Below are 8,959 nucleotides of genomic sequence, written 5' to 3'. Positions count from 1 at the left end.
ATTAGAACAATAAAAACCTTGAGGAACGATTACCAGGTTTCCAGAGACTGACTGCAAAAGCCTACAGAGGTGCCAATTTGCATCCTTCCCGCTCCGGCAAAGAGGGTGCTGGGAAGATCAGAGGCCAGCTGCGTGGTGGGGAGTGCGGCTGCGCGGGGATGCTGCTCTCTGTTTGATGCCAGCATGGGTGAGCGCAGCCTTGCTGCTGCGCCTGCTCTGGTGGGGCCAGCTGCCTCCAGAAGGTCTGTGCTTCTGCGATCCTCGTGCATGGCTGCGGTCACCATGCACCGCTGCAATCCTCGTACACTTCTGCGGTCCGCAGGGATGGCTGCAATCACCTCGCACAGCTGCAATACTGAGGCGTAGCTGCAATCTTTGTGCACCTCTGCAATCACCGTGCATGGCTGCAATCACCACGCACGGCTGCAGTCCTTGTGCATGGCTGCAGGCCTTGTGCACGGCTGCAGTCCTTGTGCATGGCTGCAGGCCTTGCGCACGGCTGCAATCCTTGTGCACGGCTGCGCTGGGGTGGCCCTGGGCAGGTGCAAGGGGATTGATTACAGGGGCTCGGCGCGGAGGGGCAGCCCCACACTTATCTCGCAGAGCAGCCCGGCACCACCCTGCCTCTCCCCGGGGCAGCGGGGCAGCCTGGGGACTGCTGCGCTTGGGCTGGCGCAGGCTCTGGCCAGCAGCAGCACGACGCCGTGCCAGACTCCGTGTACAGCGGCAATTTACTGAGCCCTTCACCATTGCTCACTTGCCTGGGAAGTCCCTGCACCATGCCTGGTGACTACCCAGGGCAGTGCCCGCAGGAGCAGTCCGCTTTCTCCTGCTGGTGGTCCGGAGCTGCCCCACTGTCGCCCCAGAAGACACCATGCCCCCCGGCACCGCTCCTCCTGAGCGCAGCTGGGGTGGAAACCCACGCAAGGGCGTTTGTGGCAAACGGAGCGGTGGCGAGGCTTACCGCAGGGCCGCTGCGCAGCCCCGATGATGCGAGCGATTGGCATCGCGCTGTGAAATGCGATTTGCCAAAGCGAAACCGCTCCAGCCACACGCACCCGACCGCAGCGCCCAAGCAGCGCTGGAATCGCCGCCACCACCACGAAACAGGCGGCCACAATTAGCAGGGAAATTCATCTTTTACAAAAACCACACCGGGCCATTAGCTTTTAACCAGGTTTTAAGGGCGGGAAACAGCTTTCCTGTTGGGCAAACCTTAACAAGGAAATAACTTGGCTCCAAACATCCAGGGGCGGTGGGGAGTTCAGAGCAGAGTTAGCTCTGAACTCCGCAGCTTGAGCTCCTTGGTACAATGCAGCCAGCTCCTGCGCGCGGAGGAGCCGGTGGGGGAGCTGCAGGGAGCTGCCCTTATTTATTTGTTCCTACCGCACAGGCTGAGACAAGGGCTGTGTTTTATGTTCCTCTGCAGGAAGGTGATAAAGTGCCTGGAAACTGCTGAAAACCATTCACCAATAAATTCAAACGGGAAGACCATTTCTCGTGCCTTGGAAGGAGAGCTGAGGGGTGCTGGAAAGCGAAGAAGACCAAAACGGCGCATTGCATGGCAGCATGGCAGGAGGCAGCGGAGCAATTTTTCTGGTTCGTTTTGTTGCTTGTTTTTTTTTTTTTTTTTTTTCCCCTCAATGATTTTTACTCTGCCTGTGGCTAGGCAATCAATATCTCTTTGCCACCAATAAATATTCTGGGCTTCTAAATGACGATGTATTCCAGGGTGAAACAAATTAAGTGTGCAATCGCTGCCCTCTTGTACTCAAACTAATTCTGTGAGTCTAAATGGAAATTTGGAGAGAGATTCCTGAACCAGGCTTTCCAGTGGCGGCAGATTTGAACAGGGGGAAAAACATCAGGTTTGGCTTTCGCTTGTTGCTGACCCCTCTGCTTTCACTGAGCCAAAGCAGAGATTGGGGCGAGCTGCGTGAGCAGCTTCGCAGGCTGAATCCATCAGGCAGATGCACGTGGTTGAGCATCAGCCTGCCTGGAGCGCCGCGGGCCCTTTTTTCCCTCGGTGGGAGCTGGTGGGAGCTGGATATGGGTTCAATCACCTGGAGTGCAAAGCACAGCCCAGGCTGAGCTGCACCAGCCCAAACGTCTGCGCCCTGGGGTGTTGGTGCAATGGCTGGTTGGGGAGCATCCCCTGAGGACCTGCTACTAGAAGCAATCCTTCCCTTCGATCCCTATCCGAGGGTCGGGTGGGAACCTGTCTGGAGCCCTGAAAAGTCTGCTGTGGCTGTGGCAGCAACCAATCCCGTCCCCAGGTATCCGAGGGAGAGCAGATCGGCTTAACTAAGCACTGGGAAGTGACCTGATTTGCTTCTTAAGCGCTGTTGGATGATTTGATGCAAAAAATTGCTACAGGATACATTATTCTCTTCGGTTTCCTACGGCATTTTGTTGTGGTGGTAGAGGGATCGTGTAATGACTGCCGCTGTGTTTCCCCCCCACATTACTGCTGCTTGAACCCTGCAGCAGAGAAACTTTACGGGACAGTTGAGGAAATATTTGACTCTGTTTCCCAACTTCTGCTACAACAAGAGCTGTTGCTTTGTGGGATTAAGATGACCATGGAAGACGGAGGGCAAAGGCACTGGACATCTTTGCCAGGAGCAGACACTGCCTGGCAAAACACAGCCAGCCTTGAGCTGGCGGACACCTTGCGTCGGTGGCCGGCAGTCCTGCTTCTTCGTCCGCCAGAGCTGAGCCTTCACTGCCAGATCCTGGTCTCCTGGGTCAGGGGACAGGGATCCCTGTGGAGGGTCTGCTCTCTCTGCCTCCTCCCCTTCAGGCAGGGAGGGTGCTGCCATTTTTATAGTGGCAACACTGTGCTACCTGTGCACTGATCCTTGTTAGCTTGTACGTGCAGATGGGTAGTGAATGATGGGCCCTGACATTTGCCATGAAGACAATGAAGTCATCCCAGTTTCAGTTCACCCTCTCTTGGTTTTCTACCAAACCTTTTCATAACAACACCTATTTCATTTTAATAAGCTAACAGTAACCCCAGCAAAGCCTGTATGTCAGCAAAAGGCTCTCCACAATTGCAACTCTCAGCAAAACAAGAGCTAACGCTGCAGAGGGGCGAGTGCCGAGGAAGTCTGAGCCCATGCCCATGGTCAGTCTTAGGCAGCATTCACCGAGCCAGGCCCATCACAGGGCTTCGGCTCTGTCCTAGCCCACCTCCACCGTGCTTGCAGATGAGTTATCACTTGTGAGAGGAGAGAGCAGGCTCCACAAATAGTTACTGAAGTCTTTACTCATCCTTTCTGTCCGAGGACAAGCCTCTGGATGCCAGAGGAGGCCAGAGAAATGTTTTGTGTCTTCACTGCAACAGAAGCCAGCTCCGAAAAAATCTGGATTGGCGTCTGGTGGGAGTATTTGGAGCATCAGGGCTTAGAATGCTGCTTCTCATAGAAATCAGCAGGAATTTTGTCACTTGCTTGTCTGGCCCAACTCTGCTCCTGTGGCTGGCAACCCCACTACAGAAGAGTGGGGTTTGCTGTGGAGGGTATTTGCAGGGGCGGGTGCTGAGGAGGAGGCAAGCTGCCTGCTGGAAGGTCGTTTGGCCTGAGTGCCCCTGTAGCCCTGAGGGCCTGATGTTCATTTTCCTTCCCTTTGGGTTTTGCTCAAGGGAGTCTGTGGGTTTGTTGCTGGCCAGCATGTAGTGGACGCAGCTTGGGGCCCGGGGCTGAGGATGAACTGCGGAGATAAGCTATCTGTGAGCATAAATGTGCCTCTAGCCCTGCACACCTTGTTGGAGAAAGGAGAATTTCTGAAAAGGAGAACACGCCGAGAGGGGGGCTGGGCGGTGCATGCCTTGTTTCTGACCCTCTTTCCATCAGCACCCACTGCTGAGTCTTTTTGGAGGCAGGCTACAGAATGAAAGACGTGTCAAACCCAGTCTGAGTGTCCCTAGGTGACAAAAATACAGGGATTTATGAACTGATGGACAGAAAAAACACCCTGCTTAGGGGCTAAGCCCTGATATCTTCTAATGACCAGAAGAACCAGAACAATTTGTGGCTTTTTTCTTGCAGCTCCCATGTCTGGGTGCCCTGACACTCATCCACATGCTGCGAGATTTGAAACACATACTCCACAAGCCAATGTGCTGTTGAAGAAATGGTGTTATGGGCAGTTTTTCAATCCTCCAGCACAGTTTGGAGCAGAACTCTCATGGGCTGCAGTGAAATTTCCAGACAGGTGAGGTGGCTGAGCCAGCAGAGGTGTTGCAAGGTGCTGCTGCCGCCACAGCAAACCCCATGAGCAGTTGGTGACTCAGGTCTCTGCTAAATTCCCTAATGAAAGGCGAAAGGATCTGGTGTCTTTGTGTTAATCACTGCAAGTCTGGCTCTCCACTGTTAGTATCTTCCCAGGGTTTTGTGTATCTTGATGTGTTTAAATAGCCAAACAATCTTTTCTTGAATGCTCTACTGAGAAAAAACACTGGTAGCAGACTCCTAGGAGGCAGCACCATGGGCTGAGTAAAAATTGCAGGGCTGTTCTATGTTACACCTGTTGCAAGGGGAAAAACCCAGGATCACTGTGCTGTTGTCATACGCTGCGCTGTATTTCAAAATGAGCCTGATGTGGATGAGCAAACAGATCCGCAGGCGAACAGAGTCTGTCTCCTCCATGCCCTGCAGAGTTTCTGTGAGCCCGGTGGCCCACGGGATGTGTTAATAAGCGAGCTGCAACGTTCCTGCTAATTTAGCATAATAACGCTCAGCTCATCCCTGAGAGGCTGTAAGGAATGAGCTGAAAATCTGCTGCAGCCAAGGGGAGCTGCATCCTGCTCTTTGTTGCGCTGGCATTTTCGTGGTACCTTTTATGTCGGGTCCGAGATGAAGAGATGCACCCGATTTTACACCGTGACTCCGCCGTACATGTTACGCCGTGACCCCAGCCTGCACGACTCTCTCTTTGGCCTTAATGCTTTTAGGTCAGGTGTGTAGCTCTCCACACAGCCTATGCACGTACCTCACGGTCTAACTCGCTGTGCTGCCTACTGCTTTTGTTTGGACAAGTTTTCAAAAGTGTCGTGGTGGCCAAACTTGATGGATTGCCTGCCTGAAGTAGCTGGATGATCAGCTGAAGTGTTTCTTTGGGCGTATCGATTCCTACTTGTGTCCTAATTTTTTGATTGCTCTGTTCAGCCTGCAAACTGTTTTGGGGAACTCTCTTTGGTATTCCCTGTTCCTGAAGTGAAAACTCCTTTGTCTATGCATTTCATCCTTTCTTATATAAAGGAAAATAGGATTTTGTGTTTGAGTAAGTAGAAGGTAAAGCAGTATCCAGCAGGTCAGTTTAATGCAGGGCTGCTTTCTGTTGACGGGCAAGAATACACTTCTGTTTGTTTTTCTTAGGTTTTTGTGATATTCTCTTACCGTGAGAAATGAGCACTGCTAAGAAGAGATGAAGACATGGCTTAGCTACGAAGAGGAAATACAAAAGGCCGACAGTCCAGGAAAAATACAGTGCAAATGCAGAGCTGCTTTTCGGGCTGACTCCCCTGAGCTGTGTGATCGCTGGGGTGCTCAAAGGGAGGTTCGTGGTTTCCTTAAAAGGCGCCCACACAGATTTCGTTTCCCTGCAAAGCACGCGCGTGACCCTATGGTATTTCTGGCAAGTCCCCATCGCGTGCCTGCCAGCAGCTGCCTGTGCGAAACGGGACGGTCAGATGTGCCGCCAGGCCGGGGAACCGGAGGTTTTCCTAAGGCACAAGCCCGCGGGTATTGAGGAGATGGTCAGGAAGCATCATCCCAGAAAACCGTCTTAAACAGAGCTAGACTCGGAGTCGGGGTTTCTCTCCTCCCCTGAAATCAGCAGCTGCAATTGCAGTGCTGACGGGGCAGCCGGAATCGCCTGGCATGTGGAGCTGCAAGGAGAGGGGGCCCCAGCGCTGGCGCTGAGCTAACGGCAGCACACCAGGTATCTGCTCCTCTCCTCCTGCTGCCAGGGAGGCGGGTAATTACCGTATCCGTTTTAGAAATGAAGAAACTAATGCATACATAGGCGGAAGGGTAGAGTTTTAAGAACGTGTGGGTGTCTGAGATGCAAATGCTTTGGGAAACACCACATTGCTCCTGATTTGCATCTGTAGGCATCTAAATGCTTGCACCAATGTGACCCAGAGGGCCGCGTTCGAGGGCGCAGGGAGCGCGAGCAGCGCAGGGTGGGCTCCCACACCCTCTCGCTGGGGATCCCTTGCTCCTCGTGGCGCCTGGGCCAGTCGCTCCCCGGCCTTTGGACCCGCTCCAGGGACAATCACTCCTGAGTCCCCCCGAATGGCAGTGATGACAGGATGGGGTGGGATGGGACAGGACGGGATGGGACAGAATGGCATTTCCCTCTTCACCCTGGAAGAGCAGCCTGCATTGCCGGCCTCGCTGATCCTCCCAGCTCCTCCTCTTGCCAGCTTTTCTATTTCAAATAGAAATCTAAAAGCTCAGCAGGTTTGCTTTCCTTCAGGAGCAGGAAACCTGCTGGTTTTGTCTGCCTGAATGTTGCACTGGCCCAGGCTGGATGCTGCATGTCACCTGCCAGGCACCGTCGATGCTCCGGGGCAGGAGGCAGAGCCGATGTCCCACGTTCAACTCTCCCAGACCCCACGGGACTTTGGACACTCCTTTTTATGATGATGATGGGGATGTTGAAAGCTGTCACCCAAGCTGAAGTGCAAAAGAGTGAAGGAGATTACCTCAGTGGAAAAATAGGTCTAATTACCTGTAATAGACTCTGTGACTGTGTATGCAATCATTTCCTCCTGAAGACCTTGGTACGCTTGAGAAGAGAAACTTCCTGGTTTCTGTGCAGAGTGTCGTCATGATTTATCATTAATGAACTATACTCTTCCAACCTTCATTTTCCAGTTTTCAGTACCCCTGTGGCATCACTTGCTCTAGAAAAACAGCCAGACTCCAACTTAGATTTTTTTGGGTGAGCTTTGAGGGACAACTTTGTTAAAGGTCAAGACACACTTTTTCAGCTGCAGCCAAAGGCTTTTCCTTGCCGAGTCAAATCAGTGGGTTTCCTAACTTGTCATGGCTCTGAAGTCCACCTGTAGGCATCTGCTTGACTGTTTCTGTTGGAGCATTGCATTGCTTTTCCCACAGGGCATCTAGATGGGCAGCTGGATCCATATTCTTTTCCATATGAGCAAAGAAACAGAGGTTTTTGTTCCCTGTGCTGGGACTTAGATTTATCCTCATGTGGCAGGAATACAAAGTGTTTGGGGTTTTTTTCCAAAGTCTGTACCATAATGGTGATAGAAAATTCTAATTGGCTTCCCTGTGTTGCGTGATGTTAGTATGATATTTGAATGACAGTATCCTTTCACCCATGGCCACTTGCACTAGTCCACTTTTCAAAGTCCAAAATGCAAGCCCTTTTTCCACAAATAATTCTAAGATTAAAAAAAAATAAAAATAGAAAGAAAACCTGAGGAAAAATGTTAGCTCCATTTTCTTTTTTGGAAAAAAAGTATGAAAACAAATACGTGAGCAATATGATGGAAAACCACAGCCTTTGTGTGGGATAGGCTTCAGCAGCTGAAATGCCAAGCTCTGTATCAGTCTGAACTACTGCCAATCATCTCTTAACCAAAAATATTTGGTTATTTCCACAGCTGACTCCATTTTTTTTACATCCCCCACCGTGCAACTGGCAGGGTGCTAACAGTAGTAGGAGCCCAGGAGGAGGCGGGTTTGGGGAAGAGGCACGACTGTCACGATAGCAGTGCTGTAGGTGTGCGAGAAATACCGTGCAGAAGAAGCAAGAGCAACCAGCACTGCTGCAAACACCTGAGAGTGGTAATGTGGGAGCCTCACACCAGCACAGGGGGTCAAATAAAAGGACTGCCTGGTGAAAATGGAAATTGTCAAAGAGCTGATGTTCAGCTGGGCAGTGGGATCGATGGGGGAGCTCCTGAGAAATGCGTGCTGCGACCTCTGACATTTCATCCCTTATCAGGTTTGAGTCAGTGTCTTTTGCGGCACAGTTACGTGGTGAGGAAAGGTGGTTTTGGTGATAATAAGTGTTTTATTCTAGTGACCTCATTTTTGCTGAATGTCTTGGCTTGGACGTTTTGCTGTTGCTAATACATGTGCTGAGAAACAACGCTGCAATGCTAAGAAGATGCCAGTTAGAAAACTAGTGAGTTCATTTCACACCACTTTCCCGACGTCTTTGCCTAGGCTTCTTCAACCTTTAAAAACAAATTACAAATATGCTTCAATACTTACTCCTCGGGGCACTGGCCCTTTTGAAGGCTGCCTGTCCTGCAGGAGCTCGTGTCTGTGTCACTTTGGTCAGTGTCGCTTTGGAAGGGTTCAGGGGAAGCAGAATTTACCTCTGTTCACAGCAGCTGGTATACAGAGGTGGCTGGGCAGGATGAACTGTGCTCTGGGGACACCCAGCAAGCCTTGGCACAGCACAGCCCCTCACATCTCTCAGGTCCCCGCTGCAGGCTAGAGGCCACGATGGGGCTGGAGGTGGCATGGTGGCCTGTTGGGAAAGGATGCCCTGGCCACCCCTGAGAGGGGATGCCCCAGGCGTACATCTCTTCCTGGAGATTTTTAGCACTGGCCCTCTTGGTGTCTTAATCCTTTCATACCTGTCACTGGTGAAGATCCTGCACGGAGAGCAGCCCCTCCTTTCTTGTAACTGTTCTTGTCTTTCTGAAGCTTCCCCCCCCCCAATATTTCGCTCTATTTTGCTCTTGCCTTTCACATCCATCATTGCTTATTGTCGTCTTCTTTTTTGGAGCCTCTCTGCATGGACAGAGGGGCAGAACTAGCATCCTCCCTCCTCCTTGCTTAGGGCATGGTTCATATCATGGTTTTCTTTCAGTTCCCGAATAAAGTTGCTGTCAGACAATAGCACAACTGGGTGAAAATACACACCCCAAGAGCAGTTATGTATAGCTCAGTATCAAACTGTCATA

This window comes from Opisthocomus hoazin, chromosome 2, assembly GCF_030867145.1.
Source record: "Opisthocomus hoazin isolate bOpiHoa1 chromosome 2, bOpiHoa1.hap1, whole genome shotgun sequence".
Lineage (NCBI taxonomy): Eukaryota > Metazoa > Chordata > Aves > Opisthocomiformes > Opisthocomidae > Opisthocomus > Opisthocomus hoazin.
This window is presented reverse-complemented; position numbering follows the sequence as displayed.